The 9,180-nt window shown below is 30.3% G+C and overlaps 1 protein-coding gene across 1 annotated transcript in view; it reads left to right on the top strand.

Moving 5' to 3' along the window:
• Positions 1 to 9,180, top strand: part of LOC145291908 (calmodulin-binding transcription activator 2-like) — a 2,646,613-nt gene that overhangs the window by 2,543,221 nt on the left and 94,212 nt on the right. The gene's annotated exons all lie outside the window — the stretch shown is intronic.

The following is a 9,180-nucleotide window of genomic DNA, read 5'->3' as shown; positions in this document are numbered from 1 at the left end:
CATCAATTAAAAAATTCAAAAAGAAAAAAAATGAAATAAAGAAATTCTACAAACTAAAACTTAATAAATTTACCAAATTCCTTCGATCAGCATCATCATCATTATCATTACAAGTATTTCATTTTTTTTTTCATCATTCTATCTGACTATTTGGTTGGCAGACACTTTTTTAATTTCGTTTTCTATATAAAATAAAATTAAAACAAAAAAAAAAGTAAATAAAACTGCTCAAGTAAAGCTTTGCTTTAAAACAATATAGAGCATGTCTAGTTGCTCTGCTAAACCTTAGTGTCTATGATGACGTAGTCAGACGGATGACCGACAGACATTTGGCCGACAGACATTTGATTAGCGGACATTTTGCAGAATGGGCATCTGATTAAAAAATAAGTAGCAGACATTAAACACAAGACTGAAATCCATCCTTGAGAAAATTAAGGAATATGGAATAACAGCTCACAATTTATAAATATTTAAATTTTATTTTATAATACATTTTTTAAAAGCAGTTACTTCATAAATAACGGTTATATATTTATTTGCCGTTTATTCTGTTTGCTTTTTTTAATTATGCAAGTGTTTTTTGTTCTTTTTTTCACAATATTGTTTTCAATTAAAGAGAAGTATTTGGATATGAATGAATATAATTGCGTCCCTTATTTAAAATAACAGTGATTTGGAAAATAATTCCGACCAGGATAAAGTAATTTCTGGGAGGAATTAAATCAAATTACATTTGTATTCTTCCTAACAAGATACTGCAACAATCCACAAAAAAAAATGATGAACCAGAATCAAATATTGGTTTCGTAGAAAGAAATTTACCAATGATAAAGAAACAATAAATAGACTTATTTTACTTTATATTTTAGATTATATAGGTAGAAATGTCCAGGTGATTAGAATGCTTATGTTCTAATGGCGAGTTTCCTATGGCACCTTTGGCAAGTGTTTGAAAAAAAAAGATTTTATGCAATGGGTCAACATGATTGCTATTTACTATGCGATATCCTTATGAATCAGAAATGGAGATTACGATGCCTCTTCATAGAGCATCTACAAAAAAAGACATAAAATAACAAAGTCAATTTAAGAGACTTTGTATTTGTTTGACCAAATAATCGATATTTAATGAAATTTGCATTGGTCAAGTACTGTACTGTCAAATGTCCATCAGTGAAATGTCCTTTCGACCAAATGTCCATCGGTAAAACGTCCGGAAGCCCTATGATGAATGGGCAGTCTACCTCTCAATAATGGGGTCTACTATAATTTAATGTCCACTTCGTGGTAATTGAAACAGTTATCAAAAGAAAAAGTTGAAAAAAAAAACCTTTAAAATTGTTACTTTTTAATCTCCTATTGTTCTTTTTTTATCGTTTTTTTTATGGCATAAAAATATTTTTTGAGAAAAGAAATAATCTTTTTGCTCTCCACCATTCTGAATTTATTTGACAATCTTTGTTCTTCTCAGACCCATTTTATTCCATCATTCATATTTCTTTTTTAAAAATAAAAAAAGGAAAAAAAATCTATTGTTACATCCATTTTTCTACAACATTTTTTTAAAATGTATTTCCTTATTTGGGCATCTTTTATCATTTTTTTTTTTTTGTACCGAACCCATTTATCGAGTCTCATGTATTCTTTATTCTTAAAAAAAAAAAAAAAAGAAACTTTCAATTAAGATTTGAAAAAAAAAATCGAAAAAGAAAAAAAGGAAGAAAAAATCTAAAATAACAAAAAAAAAAAATATTTCACAATGTTTTGTTGCCTTTCTTGTGGCAAAACTTTTTTCAATGCCTTTTTCAGATTTTTTCTATCTGCTTTATGAAAACCTATTGGAATTCATTTCTCTGTATATTTAACCCAAATAGCCATACTTATATCTACCCAATAGGTCAGAAGCAATGTATATCCATTAAAGAATTATTGCTTATGCACTTTTTTGTCTGATACAAAAAGCATTTGAGGGACAGACCTGAGCAGTTTTGGTGGAGCGCTGTGCAGACGTAAGTGCCACCTGCATTTTTGTCAATGAAGCCGATTGGTTGATTCTGTTTTGTCAATGGCATGAGAACTTTGTGACAAGATGCCTGCACGGATGCATCAGAACAGAACACGCTTATATTGTTAACAATTTATTTCATATCCTATGTAGCACATGCAAGAAACGATGCTGTCTCAATCAGAGAAAGTACTGTCCAGTCATTTGCTGTATTTTTCAACATTACAGATGCTGCATTTTTCTCTCTTTTCTTACAACTATAAATCGAAAATGTTTACTGTAACTAAAAAGTTGCATTTCTTCTTTTGTTTTCTGTTTTTTTTTTTTGTTTTTTTTTTTCAAAAATAAATAAAAAGAATTTACTGTTGCTGAAAATTTACGTTTTTTTTTTATCGAAAAAATAAATCTAAAAAGTTTGTTGTAACTCATCAGTTACGGTTTTTTCTCGCCCCTCCTCCCCTCCAAAAAAATAAGTTTTAAAAATCTAATATAGTTTAAAACCTATATTTTTCTTTCCAAAATAAGTTTGAAAATTTGTATACAGTTGAAAAATATATTTTATTTTTCCAAAATAAGTCTAGCAAATTACTCGTTGCTCAAAAAAATTTTTTTTTCAAACGAAAAAAAAAAGTATTAAGGATGTATTGTAGCTGAATTTTTTTTTAAATAAGTCTCAAAAATTTAAGGGACCACACAAGTTACGTTTTTCCCAAACTAGCCCCCAGATAAACATTGTCAATATTCGACAGTAGATTACATTTGTATGTATAATCTGTAAATTAAGTGCATAAATTATAGTTAGGAGTGCATGGCGATTGGTATAATGAATACTGATGCAAACTATGAAACCAGTTAAAAGGAATTTCATTACATTTACTTACGCACTAATACCATTGGGAAAGGTATGAACCCAAGTATTGTGTACAATGACATCACAAACAATAATATTGTTTCCACATTAAATAATCATAAACCTGTTCATATGGTGCAAAGCACATAAACTAAACTATATTTAGGTAAAATATTAAGAAGGCATTACTTCATAAGTTCGCCAGTATGTATATATATATATATATATATATATATTTATATATACAGAAATGAAAAGAATTGAACATTTTAACATGCTTAAAGAAATAACGGTAAGATGGACAATATCTTGTAATTCGGAATATAGACCTTTTGTCATTTATTTGTATATGCTCTGTAGTTGCATCGAGCTTCATAAATTAAAGGATTGGTGTAAATAAAATGTGAAATTGAATAATCATATTTTCCCATATGTGCATGTGTGTGTGTGTGTGCGTGTAATACCTATCCAGCGTTGCTCTGGTTCCATTACCTTCAAAACTGTCTGGTAAATATTCATAAAATACTCTATAATCATGTCTTTTTTGTTAGATTCAGTAATATTCTTCTTAGCTGATTTTCCTTTTTAGATGTTGATTTAAGAAAGTCTCCATACTAGTAAACTGCCAGACCAGATTATGTATTTGGAATTAGGCTTGTTAGGATCAAAGTTTGATTTGCTAGCTTACATGTTATTAAGTTATAACATAGAATCTGGCCAAAATATTTTCAAATATTAGAAGACAATCATTGTGTTTGAAGACAAAATGGCAATACAAAAAAGACTTCAATACTTAAATCAAATTGTCCATCGATTTTAACATTGGTAGATCTCTTTTTCAGGCCGGTTATTAAAAAAATGTTTGAAGTCATCAAATAAGGTCCAATCAGCTTTTAGCTTATATGGATAAAATTATGGGATTGGACAATAACTAAGCCACTTAGATTACCTCCCCTTGGAAAACAAAAATCTGGCAACCATCTTTGATCTTCTACTAAGCTTTATCAGGCAATTCAGTTTGCTCTCACTTTATAAAAAGATTTTTATCACCAGTTAACTCTGGAATTTTATCCATATAATTTACACACTGATTGAACCCTATTGGATTACCACACACACTGACTTGAGTATTGAAATCTTTTTCTTTATTTATTTATTTCATTGCCATCCTGTAGTGTTTACACACATGAGCATTATATTCTGAAATGTTTTGGTTAAGAATTATTTTTTTCTGAAACAGCAGGTATAATTATTATAGCGCTTTTTCCTCGGTGAAAATAGAGCTGACCACAGTAAATAGTTGTTGAGTGAAAAATTCCAGCACTATCAAAATATTGTGAGAATAATTATTGAATCGCTTAGAATAATTTTAACAGAAAAATATATATATATATACATAATAAGGTAGGCAACGGACTATTAGAAATGGCTGCAAATTAAATCGATTTTTAATCAGTTTTACTCTCTGTATTGTTAAAGAAATCATTTCTACTCCAGTTGGTCAAGTTAACCTCTATGTTGCTAAGCAACTCTCAAATTATGTTAACAAGGTAGATGACCCTGTCAACACTTTATTTTTGTGCTCTGCCTTTTTCCTCGTCTTGTATACTACATCATTGGTGCGGAACATCTTGAAGAATATGAGGCACTTGTGCAATTTAGCATTACCATGTAAATTTAGAAAACCATTCTTAACATGAGTATGGGGCTTTGTTAACTCGACAGAACTCTCCTAAAATAAAAGCAATTAATTTGCTTGGTGATGTTAAGCTGCACTAGTGCCGATATTTTTTAAGCTACGGCCATGGTTATCAGTGATTACATGAGTGTGACTTCTTTTGTTTTAAAACTGATTTAAAAATAAAAACTAATTTTTAGAAATTTATTTGATGCTAGTGCACTTATTGATCCGTATTTTTTTTTTTAAATAGTATTTTTAAGTTTAATTAAAGTTTTATGATATCCGTTTTTATTAAATTGTAAGGTTAAAGTACAGATTAGATACTGTAGAAATTAACTACCTACCTGCCAAGGCGGCTAGGATGATTGGAGGAAACGGTAGCCTTCTTTAGTTCATCTTATATTAAGTTTGTCAACATGCATGAATGAATGCATGAATAACGTGAACACCTCCCCTTTTTCTTCTTTTAAAAGCGGCCGTATGCCACATAGGGTTCTTTGACAGGTTTAGCGCATCTCAGTCTACCAGACCTTAGAGATATCTAGGTTGCAACAATACAACTTGTTGCAACGTCACTTCTACAGCTTTATCTTCTGGGAGTTCCCCATAATTACTTCAATCAGTATAAAACACCCTTTCCTCCTCATGTTAAGAATGGCTTTCTAAATAATAATGTTAGTATTTCAGCACGGATCAATAAGTGCACTAGTACCAAATTTACTTGGTGCTTATTCAGATTGACACGTTTGGCGGCAATTAAAATTAAAGAAAATACAGAAAAGTTTGTATGATGTACATACTAGTCACGGAACGAAGATGAAATATTCCAAAAATCACGTAATTTGATCAAGTAGTGTTTTTCGGGCTTATGTATTTTTGGTACCACGCTATTTTTAAATAGTTTTTTTTCCGGGTTAAATGCAACTTTCACGATATCTTTCTCTTTATTAACTTATTATTACTGGAAGCACAGAATAGTTAGAAAACACCCTCCCCATGGTAAGAATGGTTTTTTGAAATAACGTTATTTCAGCGCAGTCCCAAAAATATTTATGTACCATGTTTATTTTTTTAATTTTTTTGGTACTAGTGCATTTATTGATCCGTGCTGAAATAATAATGTTATTATTTAAAAAGCCATTCTTAACATGGGGAGGAGAGGGTGTTTTGTACCTATTCTATACTTTAACCTTACAATTGAATAAAAAAAAAAACATAAAACTTTAAACTTGGAAATATGATTTAAAACATAGCGCGGATCAGTAAGTGCACTAGCACCATTTTTTTTATTCAAGCAAATAAAATTTTACAACTAAACAAATCGTAGTGTTTTCATCGACCATGATTAAATTCGATGAAATAAAAATGGGGGAACACCTCAAATCGACGCGTCAAGGCCAAATAAGCCTAATACAGTTTAGTAGTAAAATCGTAAATTTTGATTTTTTTAGTTTTAAATAAAACTACTTGATTGATTTACATAATTTTAGGAATATGACACCTTCATTCTGTAATGAATACATTATACAGATTTTTTTTCGTATTTTTCTTTATTTTTAATTGTCGTCATAAGTGCCAATTTGAATAATTACCGTTTACTTAATTAAAAATGATTTCCAAGTAAAGAATTTAAATTGTCATTGTTTTTATTACTATGTAGGGCTACCCGTCGTTGCCCGGGGGGGGGGGTCATAGCTTTTGTTATAAAGTGTGTGTAACACCTTTCTTTTAACTCCTCCCTTTCTCTATCCACACACATCCTCATTCACGTTATGTTTTGAAGATGCTTTTCCTCTCGAGTGGCCGCTCTCTTTGGTAAATTTGTTCAATATATAAAAAAAAAAAGTAATTGAATTTTTGACTTAGTGTTTTTGAAACAATCAATAGGAATGAAAAGAAAAATGTATTGGTCTCTGGTAATTTTGGGGGGCATTTTTTAAATATTTTTTTACTTTAATATCAACTCAATATTCACTGTTAAATTGACGACTTAAATAGGTTTTCGAATATGCTGAAAACGAATACCACATTTAAATTTGGGGCAGACAAGTGTGAAAGTGCACTGGGGGACCACCTAAAGACGATCAATGCACGGTTGCCGCACTGGTTGTTCAATCTGCAAAGGGTGTTTATTCCGAAAGCCGTTCTTAACATGGGGAGGTTGGGGGTGTTTATTCCAAAAGGCATTTTCTCATTTTCAACCTCCTCGTAATCAACTTTTTAAAGGTAAATCTTCAGATGGTCCCCCAGTGCACTTTCACCCAGACAAGTAGTTTTCTGGACATAAAAACCTTTATTATCCAATGTTATCTCTTATGTTTTCATTGGCGGCCATGTTTTTCCCCAACTGAACAAGTACTAATGTGCATGCGTGTTACAAAACACCCGCTTCCTTCCCATGTTAAGATAGCGACCGTTACTGACATTCATTAAGTAACACATTGGAAAAAAATGTTTTAATATCTAGAAAACGACTTCTGCCCCAAATTTGAATGTGATATTCGTTTTCAGCATACCCGAAAAACTACAAAAGTAATTTTAAAGGTGAGTGTTGAGTTGCAGTTAAAGTAAAAATTTACTCTTATTTTTCTTTTTTTTTTTTTTTTTTTTTTTTTTGACGATAGACAACAAAACGAAAAAGTGATTAAGTATATAATAAATAAATGTTATCAAATGCAAGATAAGTTATTCTACATAGCTGGATAAGTTTTTTGTGTTTAACTTATTTTAAAGTGCTTATTCAGTTCGAAAAACAAGCAGTATCAAGTGTTACGTGAGAACAAAAAAATGGCCGACATGAACGGGCCACATCTTTATAGTCTCCATAATCGCTCAAAAATAGAAAATTAAACAATACTGATAAAAACCTATCTAATAAATGTTACTGTGACATTTATTGGATAAATTTCTATCAATATTTTGTTTTGTTTTTGCTTTTTCGGCTATTATCGAGACTTTAAAGATGACAGCCACACTTCTACCATATTGGTGTCGGTTTAACTTAATCGGTTGGCACTACGTGCATTTCGAATCTAATGAACGCTTTAAAATAAGTTAAAACACCAAATATTTATTCAGGTAGGTAGAAGAATAACTTATTTTGCCTTTGGTAACTTTTATTTGTTATTTGTTTCTTAACCACTTTTTCGCTTTGTTCTCTATAGTAAAAATATCCTTTGTTTTTTTTAGCATGGCTGAATTCAATAATCTAAGGTTTATAACTGTGCCTTGTACTTTCAGGATTAAGAGTCTCCTTTATATAATAAACTTTTATATATATAGATGATTTATTTCTTATGCCTCTTTGGGGATTATCTCCCTTTTTTAACTCTTCTCAATTCAACTCTTAAAGAAATTGCATAGAGCATTTACATTGTTATTGCAATGTACAAATCGAATTATGTTAAACATTTCATCAGATAGTTCCCGAAAATGTTTGATTCATTACTTTTTACCATTTTTTAAATTCATCTTATCTTAGTTTGTTACACCATTGTTGTTTTTGATATAGCAATTTGTTCTAAAAATATATTTAGGAAAAAAAATAAAGAAAATTGTTTAATCGGTTAAATTTGAAAATTTGCCATAAAAATAACTTCCCAGATTGAGGCGAATTGAGGTAACCTGAGATGAAATGGGCTATGAATTTTTATTTCTGTTTTCTCCCAACTTCGTTTTTTCCCCAAAGTTTGATGCTTCCATTATGGATTGCACCAGACAGTGTCTTTATGATATGATCATTCTGAGGATGAAGAAGGAATTATGGATGCTAAGTTATGCACATTTTTTATTATCAAATAAAACTTTTGCTAGTTTTTATTTATATCACTTAACAAATGTAATGTACAATATTCTTGAAGTGAGATGGTCAAATAAATATAAATGCAAAGTCCCTTTTAAAATTTTTTGGATGAAAAGCAACATTTTTCTTAGAATTGAATGATCAAGTGAAATGGACCACAATGCATTTTTATATTTATCGAATCTAGCAGGAGAGTGGTATACAACTTCACAGCTACAGTCGTCCGTAATTATAAAATATTAATTGTTCTTGTAAATTAGCATTTGTTATTAAAGGAACATGAAATATAAACGATGTAAAGTTTTATTACAGCTTTACATATATATATATATATATATATATATATATATATATATATATATAATTATATAATTGTATATATATATATATATATATATATATATATATATATATATATAATTATATAATTGTTAGCTTTAAATGTATACTGAAGATCAGCTTCCAAATCGCATTTTTCATTTACCTTTTTATATTTGCTCATCTTTTTGTTGTTGAAGATATATATATATATAATTCAGAACCATCAATACAAAACTTTCTTCCAGCTATGAGCAAATAGCTCCACTGCCTTGGGAAAGGTAAAAGCTAAGGGAGTAAACCCTGACAAAAATCTGGTTTGGAGTCCTGATAGACAAATGGTGAAGCACTGCAATTCCTTTCTGGCAACTCCTGCAGCTGTGCTGGCTCCAGCCATATTGGCTTATCTTTCCGTCAGACTTTGTCTGCTATGCAGAGAGGGATCCTGGTAACTGGGCAAACCTAGGTCTCCTTATCACCCAACCAGGCCTGCATCTGGAGTGGCAACAGCTTCGACTGTA

This window comes from Euprymna scolopes, chromosome 2 (genome assembly GCF_053919585.1).
Source record: "Euprymna scolopes isolate OS-2025 chromosome 2, ASM5391958v1, whole genome shotgun sequence".
NCBI classification, from domain to species: domain Eukaryota; kingdom Metazoa; phylum Mollusca; class Cephalopoda; order Sepiida; family Sepiolidae; genus Euprymna; species Euprymna scolopes.
The sequence above is the reverse complement of the archived record's forward strand: the minus strand, read 5'-3'. Positions and strand labels throughout refer to the sequence as shown.